The sequence below is a fragment of the Seriola aureovittata genome, chromosome 24, assembly GCF_021018895.1.
Source record: "Seriola aureovittata isolate HTS-2021-v1 ecotype China chromosome 24, ASM2101889v1, whole genome shotgun sequence".
NCBI classification, from domain to species: Eukaryota; Metazoa; Chordata; class Actinopteri; order Carangiformes; family Carangidae; genus Seriola; species Seriola aureovittata.
This window is the reverse complement of record NC_079387.1, coordinates 4,285,045-4,302,405: the sequence shown is the minus strand read 5'-3', so window position 1 is coordinate 4,302,405 and position 17,361 is coordinate 4,285,045. Positions and strand designations below refer to the sequence as shown.

Here is a 17,361-nt window from a genome sequence, read left to right as displayed (position 1 = left end):
CGTCTATACATCACCTCCTGGCGCCTCATCTTGTTTGGAAATGAAAGTCTTTATTATTGATTTTGGCTCTGACTGTACATCCGTTTCCAATTTGTACTCCATCACTCTTGGTCTAAAGCACACTGTATTAAGCCAACTGCTCATCTCCAGGTCCTCGCTGTCTGTACATGTGAGGGATCTTAAACGTTGTGTGTGTTTGCGTGTGTGTTAATGCACCTTCTCGCTAATGTTAAAGTTATATAATATATAGTATATATTATATATTTAAGATTCAAGGGGCAGCTGTAATTGTAAAATTTTAAATGTTATGAAAAAAATAGCACTTTGGGAAGCAAGAGAACACAAATAAAAATCCTATTTTTACTTTTAAATCTTTGTTCAGATGCGGCAAAAAACCTCCTTTTTATCTGTCCATTACAACTCCTCAGTGGCTGACTGTGCCTGACCCTCTGTGACTGGATGGGTGTCAGTTGAAATTCATGGACTAACTGGGAAAATCTGGTCTACAGAGAACATAAATGCTTTATTCCCTTAATAGCATCGCTAATGAAGGTCAGAAAGTTTCCATTCCATCCTCCTCTCTCAACTTAAGGCTGTTATGTTCATATTACTCTATGATATTCTGCTCTGCGGATACTGCACCAGCCAGTGAAGGCACAGAGGGCTCTTCTCTTTTGTCAAACTATCTTAAGGCAGTTTACCACCAACTCTTCCTGTCACCCAGACCTATAATTAACAAAATACAACATAAATAAATATATATAGACCCTAAAACAAGACACTTTATACGGAAGCAGGAAGCAGAAGGAAACGCCGACTGACTGAGGCAGCTAACACACATTACCTGTAAGAAACTGCACAGCTGATCTTTGATATGAAACACCCAGGGCCTAACAATCCAGCCATGACCTGGATGGTGTGAAGTTGCTGAAACCTGAAGGCATCGTGGGTAATGATCATTTTTTTGTCACTTCTGGGCTACTTTTTAGAGACAGACATGTCAAATGTTTGTGCTGCCATTCGAAATAATCACTAGTTTGATGGTTAATTAGCAGGTGGGGATTTCACTTTGGCTCATTAGACCTCACCTGTGAGCGTGTGGGTGTGTACAGGTTTAGTTTTACATCTCCGTCATATGCCTGTCGGCTGTGCTGCGCCTGCTGGGATGGGAGAAAAGGGCCTTCGTCGTGAAAGACATTTTGATATGTCACAGTAAGAAAAGCACAGGTGTAAATAATAAAATGAATGATAACTGCTGTTTCCAGTGTCTCTGCTAAGCTAAGCTAAGCTAAGCTATTCACCTTCTGGCTCTAGCTCCACATTTAATGTGCAGACATGAGAGTGGTATTAGTTTTCTCTTCTATCTCTTGCAAGAAAGTGAACTAGCATATTCAAATGACAAGCAGACACATTAGTCAGAGTAGAATAGAGTAGAATTTAAAGCCTTTTTAGAATTCATTTTGCACTCCCATTATGAAATGACACGTTTTATCCGATTGTTAAAGACAGAATAAGGCAACTGAATAATTAATTGTCACGTTTTAATGATGTTTTCATATAATCTATACCTACAAAGGAGGGACATCTCTGCTGAGGCCTCTGTTTGAGATTTAACAGGTGACGAGGATGAGTAAATATGAGAGCACCTTCTAAAGAACTTGTGTGCACGTGCACATGCACAGTGTATGCATGTATACGAGTGTGTATTTATGTGTGTGTGTCTGCTCACAAACTGTGACAGTAATTTGTCAAAAGATTTCCCATTAGTGTCTGAGACAATTTGGTCATTACTGGGTCTGTCGTTCAATCAGCTTACTTATTTTTTCCTCCTCGTTTGAACACTTCCGCACTTTAAGCCCGCCGTAATTACATCCCATGCGGTCGCTGCTTTGCACTTCACCATCTTGTGGGGGAATTTTGCTGGTGCCAAGGGCATAGAGACAAAGACAGAGGAGGGAGGATGGAGGATGGAGGATGGAGGAGGAGGAGGGAGGAGGAAGCAGAGGTTGAAACACAGTCTGCTGATTCTCTCCTCCGTGTGATAGCATCTCTTTCAAAACATCTCCTAACAAATGGCTTCGAGGGATTAACCTCATCAAACATTTCCTCCAAACGACTGAATGGCATCATCTCTTATTTGTTTATGAATGCGCCCCACTTTGCTTTTTTTTTTTTCCTCCTCTCTCTTTATTTAACACAGTGGGAGTTAATGGAATTGTTGTGATGGTGATGTATGGGGGATTGTGTGAGGAGACAGATGGGGAAATGTAATTACGAATGTTTCAGGGCTTTGGGGAGGAAAAAAAAAAACTTGTCACAAAGGAGAGTTCAAGAAACAAAGACAGCACCATTCGTCATGTGAGACAATAGTCAGAAAAAATTAAATCAGGGGATTTTTTACATAAAACGCTCTCTCTTAAAATTGTGTGTTCACCCGCAGCACAACGGAATAGCATTTTGTCATTATCTTGAAAGGAGTTACATAATATAGTTTTGCAGAAGTCTTTGTTGTTACGCTTGTTTGATTTTACACTCTTGTATACTTTTTTAGAAAATAATGAAACAAGCATTAAAGGGGCCCTAAAAATGATTATTATGCTGCTGTTGTTTAGATGAGGGAGTGAGCTGCAGCTCGGATAGACTTTATTCAACTTAGTACTATTCTTAAAAGTACAAAAAGTAAGTAAACAAGGTAAACCAAATAGGTATTAACAACTAAACTACTTGCATATGAAAAGTAAACATCTGAAAATGTTTCTAAAATGCATTTTTGACATTTATATTTAATCAGTGAACTAAAAAATCTCTTATATTGTGGTGCCTCTTTCTGTCTGACAAAACAAAGAGTAGCACTAGGTATGAACTGCATTTACTGCAAACCCTCTCATAAGGATGTTACTAATACAGATGTTCAAAAACTTTTGCAAAACTTTAATGCACTGACATGTTAGCAGTGTTTTAATGTTGCAGCTGGTTCAGGTCATGAAAGTAAAACTGCTTTACTGTCACTAATGGAGGCATGATTTTACAAGTATTAAGGATCAATGGTCCATAATGCCCCAGTCCGCTCCACTCCACTATAGAAACTGTACAATTCATTTAAAGTGAGAATATACAACTTGTAAAACAATCAAGACCAAACTTCTTCTTATATATCAAAAGCTGAACTCATAAGCTCTAAAATGCACCTCTGCACGATTCATCACACTCGAGGGTTTTACTGCTACAGCCACACTAATGTTGGCCATGTAGTGTTAGTATACTTAAGATATAATAGGTGGTGTGTTACTGACATCACTGAGTCAATACAAAGACTTTTTGACGAGCATTATCTGCGCCGTTAGTCAAAAGTTACATGGTCTCCCTTTCATTTATTCAACGGTGTAAGAGCTTTTCCCACATCTTTATTTTATTTATTTATATTTTACCTGAAAACAGTGACATTTCAAAGATGCTAAATCTAAAAAACATATCAGAATCAGCTTAAATGTGTGGTTCATATCGATTTATGCCTTTGACTGTGATTTCATGTAGAATTATTTATATGGTAGATCTCAATATAATAACAGTCAGTAAGAATGCACAGGTGATAAAATATTACAAACGGCCTCAATAGTGACTTCAATTTTTTAAAACTGTATGTAGTTTCTTGTGCCGCAGCATAGAGAGGTCGATCTAACAGATTCAATAATGTACAGTAAATAATTTATTCATTACATTACTCCTCTGTACAGCATTAGCATAAAGGTTGCCTGTCGTCTTCACAAACAACACGGTGTCTTGAAGAGAAGCAGTGGATAATATGAAATGTACATAACGAGACATGAGCCTGAACCGCAGATGGACAGAGCAGAGGGCGACACTGGAGGAGAGAAGAAAGACGGGGTCGTGACCCCGGAGCTCTGAACCTGTGGGAATCCGGCCTCTCAGCGTGCTTCCCTCTGGGGCCAATGACCACCGCGAAAAACCCACACAACCATAAAAACCGGTAACGTTTTCGCCTCCTCCTCCTTTTACCCTCCCCTGACCGAGGCAGTCCGTCAATCTTGCTGCCCCCTCTTTTTAACCTTTCATCGGACATGTTTCACGGTGAGAGCAAAGTGGCCCGTCAGAGCCGCGGGGAGGAGCGGGTCGCAGAAGGGTTGGCAGGTTATTTTGAGGGCATGATGGCAGTTTGAGGTGGTATTTTACTCGACGCCAGCAACAGTCGCGCCTCCAGCTGTCATACTATATTATCGTCTCCTTGCATTCTCATTACATCACATTTGATGCAAAGCAGGGACTAAACATCGGTATGTTGTGTATTTTTGCATCTCCACATTAAATAGCGACCTCAAAGTAACAATGTCCTCCTGTTACATTACAGTACAGCATCTTTTTTCACGACTGCACTCATGAAAAGAAAGCAATGTCTGCTGCTTTTTATTCATGGTTGATTTTAAAAACAAAGTTGGGCAAATATTTCTGGTATTTCAATGAGCTAAACATTGTTTCAAAGCTGTGACAGCAAGATGTCAAAGTGTTCCTGATATACCATTAATGTGACTGTAATGAGAATTTATGCTGCCTTTGTGTTGTTTTTTTGAGCACAGTGAAAATCTATTTTATAAATTAAAGACATTGTAGCAGAGAAGAAGATCTTCAAATAAACATCAGGTGTGAAATATAAATGTGTCTTTTCAGAACAACATTTTGACATGCTCATGAAGAATTCATAAGAATCCTACAAAACACTGAATAGTAAACGCTGAAGCAGTGTGGCGGCTCAGTGAGAGCGGAGACTGTCCCTTTTTTTAGCCGGATGATCTGGGCTCAGTCCCCTTGTGTTGGCAAGCACGCCTCCTGCTGAAGTGTCCCCGAGCAAGACGCCGAATCTTTACCACTGACCTCGCTGATCTGCCGTTTTAAATACCCCATGAAAAAGTACAAACACATTATGAGCTGAGCCTTTCTGCATTCAGACCGTTACACTGGCTGGTTTTTGTCTATGTCCACTGAACTGCGTCTTAATGTATCGGTATTTAAACCCCCCCCCCCCCCCCCCCCCCCCCCCCCCCCCGCGCTTGGTATATTTTCTCAAAGAATGAGTAAAGAGGAATCAATGAGGTCCTTCATGTAGATGGCTCATTGACCAGTTGAAGTAATGGAGCATAGACAGGCGCCACACCACTGGCCGCTGTGTGTGATGCCTTGAAAGATAGATGGGGAATGAAATCACTTGCTGTCATTTCAACTCTATCATTCTCAGCACTTGGTCACTTTGCCAGGAAGACTAGCGGGACGTGACCACTCAGCCTAAGCAGCTCTAAATCGTCCTTGCACACTCCGCAGGAACAAAGCGGGGCAGCACTAGAAAAGCCAAGAGTCACTGAACTTTAAGTGAGGAAAAAAAAAAAAAAAAAAATACTGCATGGAACTCATTTTGCTGGTTGAAGGATGAGCTGCATTACAGCTGAGATAAAACAAGTCAGCTCATTGAGGTGTATTCTTATCTCGTATCTCCTAAAGACACCAGGTGATCCTGTGGAGAGTTAGCCGGGCCGTCAGATGAAACTGTGATTTGTAACTTTCACCTTACAGCTGCAGGAAGGGGGATGTGAGATTGTAAATTCTGCCCAGAGGCACCAAAGAAGAAGAGAGCGGCCTCGCAGTCTTAAGAGTCAGGACGAGTCTCATTGGTATTCAGTGCATTATCATGGGACCTGGCCCAGTCATGCTGCATATATTTATGAATAGCGGTTCTTCTGAGGTGCGAACAGGGAAACCGGGCATCGGTGAGAACAGGGTGCAATTTACTGTGTGGGTGCGCTGCCCCCCCCCCCCCCTTTCTTGAACTGCCCTGACGCGACTGAGGTTCAGCATCGCGCCGGGCTCCTCTCTGCAGCTGTTGCGATGCAAATGAAAAATGACGACTTCCTCATATGTCAAGCTAATTCATACCAGTCTCCTCTAATTGCTCGAGCTGATGCAAGAACAACCGCTCGTACTTGTAAGCCGTTTTTTTTTTTTTTTTTTCTTGTGTATCACTGCATTGCACTCGGGTGCTTGCTGGTGCAGTTCAGCTTGAGTCTCCTTGCTCAGCAGAGAGGGAGAGAGGAGCATTAATTCTTAACCCTGTGGGAGGAGCAGCGGAGAGCAAGGCGGACGACTGCGAAATCCATCTCTGTCTCGTCCCCCTTGAGAGCCGAAAGGTCACTCAGCTGTCAGGAAGTAAAATTCAATACCTCAACCTTTCAAGCATGTCTCTATCCTCTGTGTCCCCGTCAGAGCTACACAATCCCCTCTCTGATGCATCTCTGACAGTCCGACTTCTCGCTGTATGGACGATTCATGTTCACCGCTGCAAAAACCCACATCCTCTCTGACACTGACAGTCACGAACGATAGCCCCACCGACGCCACGAAATCTAGCAGTAATGAGTTGCGTCACCACAGCGAAAATCCCTCCCGAGCAGACCACATGACCTAAATGTTGTGATGATGATTAATTGAAAATACATATTAACTAAATGCAAGACACAAGAGGAAATTCTGATGCTTAGTTTTTCTATACAAGCTTATTATTCCTCAAAGATGTGCTGCAAGTAAAGGAACCACCTCCCGGATGGTAGGACATGTTTGCTCAAAGCCTCCACAGCTTGCAGAGTGCTGAGTGTACAGTAAATATCAATAAATACAAGCCCCTCAGAGAGGGTGATCTAATCCTGTGACAAGGTGGTTTCCATTCAGGTGGCTTAGTTCTCATTCCCAGGGCATCAACAGCCACTCGTTTTATGACCATGGACAGAATGTAGAAACCGCAGCTGTCCCACCTTCTAGTTCGCAAGCAGGTGGCACCGACCATGAGTGAATGCTGAAGTAGTAGTAGTATCTGTAGTTCCTCTAATGGCCACTAGATGCCACAGAAGTCAACTGACTCAACTGTGCAACGTCTTCTCGAAAGAGAGAATCGAGAAAAATGTTTTCAGCAGAATTTCACAGTGTGAACGGCTCATTTCATTCCAGTGTAGATTTTAAAATGAGTGTATATTAAGGTGAAAATGAAGGTTAGTTTAGCAGTATATGTTGCTGTTTGACTGGCAGGAGTCTGAGCCTATCACATCACAGCTAGCCAGTGAGCGGCCTGCCCAAATCCAGTATTCTGTTATTAAAATATCTCCAACCAGAACTAATATATAACCTCTTACTGGAAAATACTGTAGAACTGTTCTGAAAAACACAGCAGGATGTCTCAGCAGTCAAACACTGAAATTCACTCCAGTCTTATAAGTTACTACACTAAAGCTAAATTAATAATAACATTTAAATTTTCCTCATTTTGTTCTATATGTGTAATTTTGTCAGCGAAAACAAATTCAAATTAAATGAGTTAAAAGTTAAATAACGAATAAAATCAAAATTGCCACCCCATGAAAACTGAAATTGATCTTTGTGACATGATCAATTACGTCAACTCAAACTTTGTGACATGTACGTGTCAAAACGCAAGAATGAAGGAAGGGAAAAAAAAAAAAAAAACCTCAGATGAGGTCAAGATCTTGCGAGTCGACCGTGTGAAGTTTCTGTGTGTTCATCAAGAATGGCTGCGAGTTTTGAAGGTCTCTGTTGTTCTGTTGTTTAAAAGAGCGAAAATGACAGCGGCAACAACAGAGAGCCAGCGCTTTGGTTGTTGCTCTTTGATCGTCAGGCATGGCGGGTGCCTTTTATGACACTTTGAAGGGAAAGGTTGGGGAGAAAATACAATGACAGGGTGTTAAGCTAAAAAAGATACAGACTCACAAACATCAATACAAACTGTGAAAAGAAATGTCACTGTACAGATACGCCTTGAAATACATTTCCGGTCTGTTTTTGTACCAAACTGAGTAGCGAGTGGACTTGATGCCTTACCTCTCCTTACCCGAACTTTCACCTCCTCTACCTCGCCTGCTAAGAGCAACATTACAAATGCATGCTGCATACCCAGAATTCTTTGATACTCACAGAGCTTTATTCAAAATTCAGGTCAAACCCACAAAGTTTCCACAGATACCAAATACTCCTGGCTGCATTACTGAGGATCGTATGTGACATGATGCACAAAGCATCTAATGAAGTGTGAATGAAGCGCCGGAGTGAGTAAACACAGGTGTTTATTCATACAGCATGGAATTTGACCCTTTGTTAATACACGAGAGAGAATTTCAGTAGGAATAAGATCACAAGGAATGATCAGACTGAATACATGTGCAGTGCAGATAATACTGAATGAACAGTTTTATCATTTAGAATATGGATAGAAAATGTAGGTCAATTCATCACCTACATCCGCCTTCCAAGCATTCACGCACCCTTCGAACAACTTCAAGGAGGTTTTCTGTTTTGGTTTGCATGTTTTCCATATTGTCACCATAACAAAAGGCTGCATTCAAACTCGCGAGCAGACAGGCTGCCATGCAATACGTCTGAATGCTTGTCACCAGGTCGGCAGCAAACGGCTTGACCCCTGCAGTGGGAGTCGATAAAAATACATTGAAATTACAGAGCAGCCAAAGCTGTCATACACCTGCTAGTAGCTCAATTGCTGCCAACGTTTGAGACTTTAATTCATGGGACTGCTTGAACCTCCGCAAACTCTTTTTCCTACGAATTCTCACACCTAAATGACAAGGTTTATATTGGCACAGAACTGACTATATCCTATTGACATACAGTCATGTGATCAACCAAGGAATATATAACAACACTTAAAATATGACCCCCCCCCGCCCCTTGTACATTTACTTTATAGGTCAGTAATTCTCTAATAATTTCTTTGGAAAGAATAGTGTAACTTGTCAGACCGTATAGTTGTAGAGCGACCAGCAAACATTTTCACAAATCAAAAAATATCAAAATCTTCATTGAGGTTAGTGTTTAGAAAGGACGCAGCGGAAGACTGCTCGTAGCTCAGTTTGGAAAACGCCGGACTGACACGATGTGAACTACGGCCTCCTCACTCCGCTGATCCTGACCTCCTCCCTAATATGCAACAACGTCATGCTTCTTTCACCGAGAGAAACTCGAGACGTTTTTTTAAGTGTTTGGACATTATCGTTTCATGTTGAGGGAGCACAATCTCCACAGTACTCATGTCCACAATGTATAATCGCCCTCAAAGTTTGACTTGGTTTCATCACATTCTGCGAGACTGTGTTGTTTTCCTTCGCCGCCGCTGCCATAACCATCCTTTTAGTTCCACTTCTATTTTTGCCAGCGTGCTCTCAAATACTTAATTACGGCGCTGCCTCTCACACGCCACCCACATCTCTTTGATCCATTACCACGGTGGAGCCGTGACACTTACAGCCAGGCATGCTCAGTCCAGCCAAGCCCCACAGCCATCTAATCAAACCTCTCGCCATCTTTTTATGGACGCGGCACTGGGAGGACTGGTGGGATAAGCCTATTTGAAATCAAGTGTCTTCCTACAGTTGCTGGGACAATGGTGGGAGCCTGCAGATCGGTCAGAGCAGCTTAAGAACCACTCGGAGCTCTGTGTGTGTTTACATCAATATCCTACCCCTCCGGGAAGAAACAGAACAGAGGGGACAGAGAGAGAGGGGAAATGGGAAGAGATAGAGGGACAAAGTGCAGGTGCACGGTGGGGTAGACATGACAGGAAATAAGGGAAAGGTGCATAGGGAGAAAGGATGAAGGAGGAAGGGTAATAAGCCAGGGAGGGAGATGGGAGGATTGATCGGGAGAAATGGGAGTTCAATGCTAAAGACATGGGAGGGAGGGAGATCGAGCGGCATTAGGAACTGAGAGATAGAGAAAGGAAGTGAATTTGGAGATGAAAGGGACTGAAAAGAAGAGGATGTGGGTGGCATTGGGGAAGAAGAAAAAAAAGGATAGAGAGCTGAAAGAAAGGGAGAATTCCTCCGGGAAGCGAGCCAGTACAGTTGAACAATGGGAGTGCCTAGCAGTACTGATTAGGGTGGCGAGGTGGGAGATGACAATATGCTTACTGCTGTTTTTTATCCGGACTCGAGCTCTGCCAGTACAGAAGGCACTCCACACTCAGCAAGACACTTTCTCTCCAACCAGCACCACGGGCAATTAACCCAACCACCTGCTGCTTGCCAACAAATTGCCTCTCGTCACTGCCAATCCGCTTCCGCTGAAGAAGAAAGGCAGCCGAGTCAAAACATCAAGACACTGCTCACAAAACACTCACTTTTGTTTTTTTTGAACACCCAGAATGCATGTGATTGTAGGGGTTCGTATGGATCCGTTCGAAGGAGTGAGGAACAAAGTGTGTGTGTGTGGCTCATTGATCGATTTATTACATGTGGTATGGAATGTACCATATCTCAAAGGGCTCCGAGGAAAGTGAATTCATCCATCTTAAAAGGCAGGATCTGGACCAGACCATCCACTGTGATCGATGGGGGCAAATATGGTGTTGCAGGTGGATCAGAAACATTCGAGATTGCGGGACAATTCTGAGAGATTGGTTGGTATAGAATCAGACAGCCGTAGATTATAAAGCCTGTGCTCCCCTTCAGTCTTTGAATCAAATGTCCACAGAGAAAGATACCACACCATACAGCTATGGTTTATATATCAATCCGAAGTATTCAAATCACAAATCAAAGGAATCAAATCACATCTAAAAACAGATTCTATTTCCACATACTGAAAGGTTCTAAAAAAAAAAAAACACCCAAGTAACCTAGGCAACATATGGTACAAGATTATGGGCTGAAACGATTCCCCTTTTGCACAAAGACAGATAATGGAGGAGTGCTACTACATACAACAAAAGATGCAATTCAGCTGCATTGTGGGAAATCTAGGATGCTGTACTTTTAGAGCTCGACCCCATACCATTAAATTGCTGGAGTTCTCCGTTAATAGAAATAACTGAAAGTGAAGCAGCGAGACAGGACCTACGTCTGTGTTTGAGATTGTTAAACAATATGGTGACATTTGTGTGAGTCTAGAGTCTTTAAGACTTGGATTTATGTTGGCAGTTAATCCATGGTTATGGTCTAAAATTATAAGAGCGATCATGGAGCACAAAGCTTTGAATTCAGCTGAACATGCACTTTGCTGACTGAGGGGATGGATTCTGGTTAATGTATGAATTTATGAATAAAATACTCATTGTATCAGTCAGTGGCGGCCGCGCTAAGATTTATAGATCTGGTACTAATTTGATCACAACGGGGGAACTACTTTCCAAAGCATTACTCACATTCATTAACTCTTCTTATTTATCTAATCAATCCCACTCTTGCATTGAGATTTCAAAGCAGTGAACAAATTTGATCTCACATTACTGTGTATGCAGTGGGGAACTATTTGTGATCACACACGCATCTAGGTCTGAGGATTTTTTCAGTGAACTTTGGCAGCACACAGAGGTATGAGAAAATTCATGTGTTTGTTTGAGGAGTCCTCCCCTCTGCTCCTTTTTTTTGTGAACGGGTCAACACGGCGCGCCAGCCTCACAAACCAAGTGTTGACAATCTCTTTCAAGCTTTGGAAATGATGTTCTTTCATGGTCTTTCTGATATCCTTTTCAACACTTCCTCCCCTCCTCACTGTCCACACAGCGATGAACCTTATCTCTGTCACAGCTGCACCCTCCGTCACACCTCTCTCACCTCACTGTCTCAAACTCTGCCGCTCCAATTTCCTCCCTGTCTCGTTACCTCCGTGTCTTTACTGACATTTTTTTCTCTGCCTCGGCCACCCAGCATCTCTTATTCAGCCCCAAACAAGGAAAAGCTGCTCGCTCTGAAGAGAGGCTGCTTGCTCTCTGTACCGACACTGTGTCAGAGGTTAAGCTTCTCAGTCTCCTCTTCTCTGAAATGCAATCTGTATCGTTTTCTGTCTGGATTTCTGAAAAGCAACTGATGCAGCGCCGGGATCCATAGTAGAATTTCGAAGCCATATGCTTGCAATAATCTTATTCACCGGATCACACAATACGTCCACGCGTAGCCTGAAAATATCTGCATCTTTACTTAAACTTGCAGTACATCTACTGCCACCTTCTCCTGCTGGGTCTCCATCTGTTCACATTGCTTCGGAGCTCAGACATTTGTACATCTCTAATCATTGAGCGACCGTCACATCTAACATATCTTTTTTTTTTTTGATGGTCTGACACCGCTGCCTGATTTTGGCATCCAGACTTGTCACTTGTTCTTATATGAAAGGATGATTAAAGCCATATTTAAATGGTGTGCAACCTCCACTGAGGGTGCAAGCCTTTGAAGAAAGGCATATCACATGTTGGGAAAACACATTTTCTTTCAGGGGTGGGGTGGCGTGGGGGAACAAGCTGTAAACACACTGTGATAATTCTCTATGGGTTCATCACCATGAGCAGCAGCTTTTATATTACCCATAATCATTTCATCAGTTATGTTGTCTAAGAGCACAAGGACTTTGCTCTCCATCAGCAGTTTAGCCTTCAACTCACTATTCATTAACTCCACAACTAGAAACCAACTGCTAAATTGAGGCGTTTGTCTTTTGAAATTAGTACAAGACCAGTTACGAGGTTGAGATGTGCAGGGGAGGCTTCTGGTAATGACGCTGGTTATGACAATATGAACACTTGTTGAACACCTATTACTGGATCCATCATCTGCCATTAGATAGCCCATCACCACGGTTGTTAATTTTTGGTAATGACTCATTATCCCAATTCACACTGCTATGGCTCTATGACTTCCCTGCTTTATAACTGACGCTGCTCTGTCATAGGAACGTGAGTGGCTGTGAATGAGCTCGCTGACCTCTGATTGCTTGGGAGAAGCGACGGCACAACCCTTTAGAGTCGCTCTCAGATGCGGCATCCACTGTACATCCATAAACGTACAACTTGACTTGTTGCGTCAACAGGTTGTCCATCAACAAACTGCGCCCGTTGAGTTCTTATACCCACGTGAACATGTAGCTGCATTCCTTCACCGTGGCACTGAGGAAGATGTGTCAAAATTGCTTGCCTCTCTTTCTCTTTCTCTCTCTATCTCTATTGTGCAGTTTGCCAGAGCGCCTCTGTCAGACTTCATCCACCCCTGAGGCCATACATGAGTGGACAGCAGAAGAAAAGAGGGAGTTTTTAATCCAATATTACCAGCACGGTGGCATTGCAGTGGAAAATTACTGGGTTTTTGCATGAGGGAGATCAAAGTCATTGGCCTTATTCTGCCTTTGGTGCTTTGGATTAAAGTTACCCTCTTTCCATGGACTCCTGATCGCCTGGCAACATCAAAGCAAAAAGCACGAGCATCTGATTCATCAGAGAAAACATTTGTCAACATACTCACTTAACCGGGCAACTGTTAGAAAAAACGGTAAGCAGGGAAAACAAAATCAGGAAATGGTCAAATACACAGTACGATATAAATAAAAACTTTCAGCAAGTTGGCAGGAGCTGCCGTTCAGTCTGCTTCTCCAAAGGCTTAGCAAAGATCCAGTTGGCAGCAGACTGTCTCTGCAGAGCACAGATGGATTAGAAACCGACAGTCCAGACCATACTAGCGGACGTCAGAATGACAGATGTGTCGCTAAGGCCCAACACATGCTTTATGAAGGTCTTGGATTAGCTAGGAGTCTCCAGCATAGTGGGAGTTGTGTGCGTGATTCAGAGGACGCCATGTGAATCATGATGCCATCACAGTTTAGTTCGGTGTGGAGTAGGCTGGAATGCAGACAAGTGTCCAAACACGGGCTTTTAACGGCCTGTTCTCCGCCTCCTTATAAGTGAATTCCTCATTTATCCACCTCGCACTCTACAGGGTTCTCGGTTGCCTGGATTCACACGGACATTTACAGGCAATTTAATGTAATACTTGCATCAACTTTACTGTTTTCCATTTAAAAAAAAAAAAAAGTAATACACAGTGCGTAGAGGGGGAAGCAGAAAAAGTGCTGTGCCACTATTTAAAAAGGGGAAACTCATTTAATTCCGCTGTTGTGTGTGTGAGAGGTGAAATGAGTTTTTCTATCCTGTCATACGAAGCTGCTCCGCCGCGCTTGTTGGGGAGAGGAGTGCTGGTGAAAAAAATCCTGATTTTAAATGGTCTTAAACTCTGAAAATAGCAAACTAGCTGTAATTTAAAGCCACAACCTGCCAGAAATGTGAAAAAAAAAAAATATATATATATATTTAAAGAATCACAGCATGTGAGGAAAATGAAACAAGACAAACAATGAATGAATGAATTATTAAGTAAATAGCCTGGGCTCAGTATAATTTCTGTGTAATTCCAGAGGCAGAGAGACACTAGCCAGCATGATCAAAAGCAGCACATGTGGCACTGCCAACTGTGACCCATTGAATTTAGCATCACTCATTAGCGGCGTCCGCTCTCATTAACCGACATCTGTATCCTAATTAAGCAAAAGAAGACAGGAATAGATGCAGGTGGCCGTCCAGGCCGACAGCTTAAGCATTCCAGGCAGCGTTTCCTCTCACCTTTATTGGGATTTTAACAACTTTTATAAAAAAGGTACACAGGGTAGCGAGCAGCCGTCTGTTTGGATTGCTAATAAGGCTCGGATGATACGGCTGCTCCGGTTTGCCAGGGCTTCTGTGGGGAGGTGACTAAAAAACAAAAAAGCAAAGTGTTCAGTTTTGTTCGATGCTTTAACCCTCAAGACCCTACAGTTTTAAATCCTTGACCCAAACTTCACGATCCAGACCCCTTTTTCCCAAATGCAATCTCCCAACAACCTCGTAAACACTAAGCTCTGACCCTGACGCTAATCCTGACTGCGTGTACAAATCACTCCCATATAAATTATTTTGTTTCACACAAATTATTGACAGAAGGGCTTGTTCATACAGCGGATGTAAAATACTGAAGGTTCATGTTTCTGTAAATATTAAAGATCCTGATTTTCTTTCTCTTTTGTCTTTGAGAAAGTTTCATGAATGCCTTCCTGTATTTTTTTTATCTAATCTTACCATCAGTTAAGAGACACCTATACAAAGACATGTGCTTTATTCCTTTCTACATTATAGTATTATACAAACTCAAGCTTAAATACGTGATTGCTTGCAAAGGTAAGATAAGGAACACCTTTGAAATCATAATTTTTCCTTATTAAATGTGACGTGACAGGTGCTTTGAATTCTTTGTCTACAGCCTGTTAAATCCTTTGCACTTGAAACAGTTGAATGGGAAAACTGCTGAAGGCCTTCTCATTGCTAATTATGGTTTTACCATTATTATCCATTATGTATTAGCAATTACTGCTATTAATCAATTATGCAAGCAGTTGGAGATAGAGCAGGTTGTGGCGATGTCGGGGAGTGTAATTGGAATTTTAACATCCTCTCTCTGGGTGTTTCCTCAAATGGACAAGCACATCGCTATCATGACATTTACAGTGGGCAGTTCCGCACCGATCATAAACACTACAGGTGCGCACGTGTTATCAGGTGACGAATGTCTGTATTGGAGCAGGCGGGAGGACCGTACCTCAGGTTTACAGGCTTTTACAGTGCCGTGCAAAGATGATTTATCGTTGCAATGATGCTAATGGACTCGTGCCCATTTGTTATTTGGCTTACAAGCCTTTTTACTTTTTCATATTATATTAATGCTATAAAATTTATATTTTACTGAAATACATGTTACCTCATAAAACACTACATGCACGAAAAAAAAATAACTAACCAGTTAATTGTTATGTGATACACAGCTACTGTACGTACTGCAACAGCTGTAATCAGGGCTGGTCTCAGCCTCTTTGGGGACCTATGAAAGTTTTTCTAAGGGGCCCCTGCCACATCGTACACATGCAATCATTTCTTCAGGGTGGGTTTTTTTAGTTCCTGATACTAAAAGATATCACGATTGTTCCCTAAACATAACAAGTGGTTATCATTGTAACCACGAACAACAAATCCCCTAAGCTTAACAAAGTAGTTATTTTAACCCAAACCATTATCTAAACCTGTTTTTTTGAGTTTTGGAGGCCGCAGACAAATGATGTCATGCTGCTAATATGCGTGTCAAATTAAAAAATATAATAAATACTTTTCCATTTAATTTGGAGGACCTGTTGAGTATGTGGTCACTACATACTGTACTCGAAAGGTCACCCACCTTCCTGCTTTGGGGCCTGACATACAGAATATTGTAAGGGGGGGAATCATCCATTATTGAAAGCAATTCTTAGAAATATTGTGTTAGACAAGTCCACGGATCTAATTGGGGAAAGTAGCCGTGATATAAAAGTGAAGTTGAGTCCCTCGCACGCACACACACACACACACACACACACACACACACACACACACACACACACACACACACTAATACATTTCAGGATATGGAAGTGGACAGGTTTAAGGTGAGAGGAAAAAGTTACATAAAAGCAGAGAGGAGGGCAGCTGATGAACTATAGAGCCTCAGAGCTGGAATCATTTTCCTATAAACTAGAACTGAATTAGGTCTATATGTCATTATTAAGAAATGTGCTGTGGGATTGAGCGAAGGCGATACATTTAATTAGGCTCCATGAATTTCTGATAACCTTGTCTGTTAAAGATGGAGACTTTCCTGAGTGTCTCTTGTACAGCTGCCTCCAAACGCACCACGGGGTGCTTTCATGTGTTACACATCCTCCAGTAGACCATCTGTTGGTACCATATACACCGTATACCATCAGTGGATAAAGATTGTCACTATCTCTCGCAGGTTTGCAGGTGCCACCTTAATTCATGCAGCCATGATATGGTTATGGAAAAAAGCATCCGTCAAGTGGAAAAATGAGCATCCATTTATGTGTTATACGAAGTTTCTGTGTGTCCTCCTATCTCACACACGCGTAAACTTGCTGTTGAGCGATACTCATCATATCGAGATGAGATCCTGGCTGTCTCCAAGTCATCACTCCTGGCTGGATCTGCATCCCCCCCTCGCCTCCTCCTCCCCTCCCTGTCTCCCTGCTGTACTGCACTATCGACATTCAGTCATCCTGACAGATGTTTCAGTCACCTGGGATTAAAAATGAGGCAGAGGTGATAGATCACCTCCATTGTGAAGGATACAATTTTCAAAATGGCCCTACATACTGTAAATGGCAAGCAAACCACAATAAAATATACTGTAAATTGAGAGCGGCTGAAGAGATTTAATGTTAAGTCAGCGTTTAAAGAGCTCCACTGTTTAAGAACTTATTAATTTGATTTATGGGATGTTACATGATTCTTTTACTCTGTGATTTCACAGGATGATACACAGAAAACACATTTCTCTACGAGGTTAACTCCTGGACGATCCTGTCATTCAGCTGGTGAATGCGGCTCCCATGTAAAAGCACTTTTCTCTCTGTAAAACCAGCCTGGGCCTTTATTGCTTGTTA

General features: G+C 42.2%; 1 long non-coding RNA gene across 1 annotated transcript in view; it reads right to left on the bottom strand.

Moving 5' to 3' along the window:
- Positions 1-1,088: 1,088 nt before the first annotated feature.
- The window catches only part of LOC130165097 (uncharacterized), a 38,585-nt gene continuing 22,312 nt past the window's right edge, over positions 1,089-17,361 (bottom strand). Inside the window, exon 3 of the long non-coding RNA XR_008826703.1 lies at positions 1,089-1,160. This is a non-coding gene — a long non-coding RNA (uncharacterized LOC130165097). The remainder of the gene's footprint in view (positions 1,161-17,361) is intronic.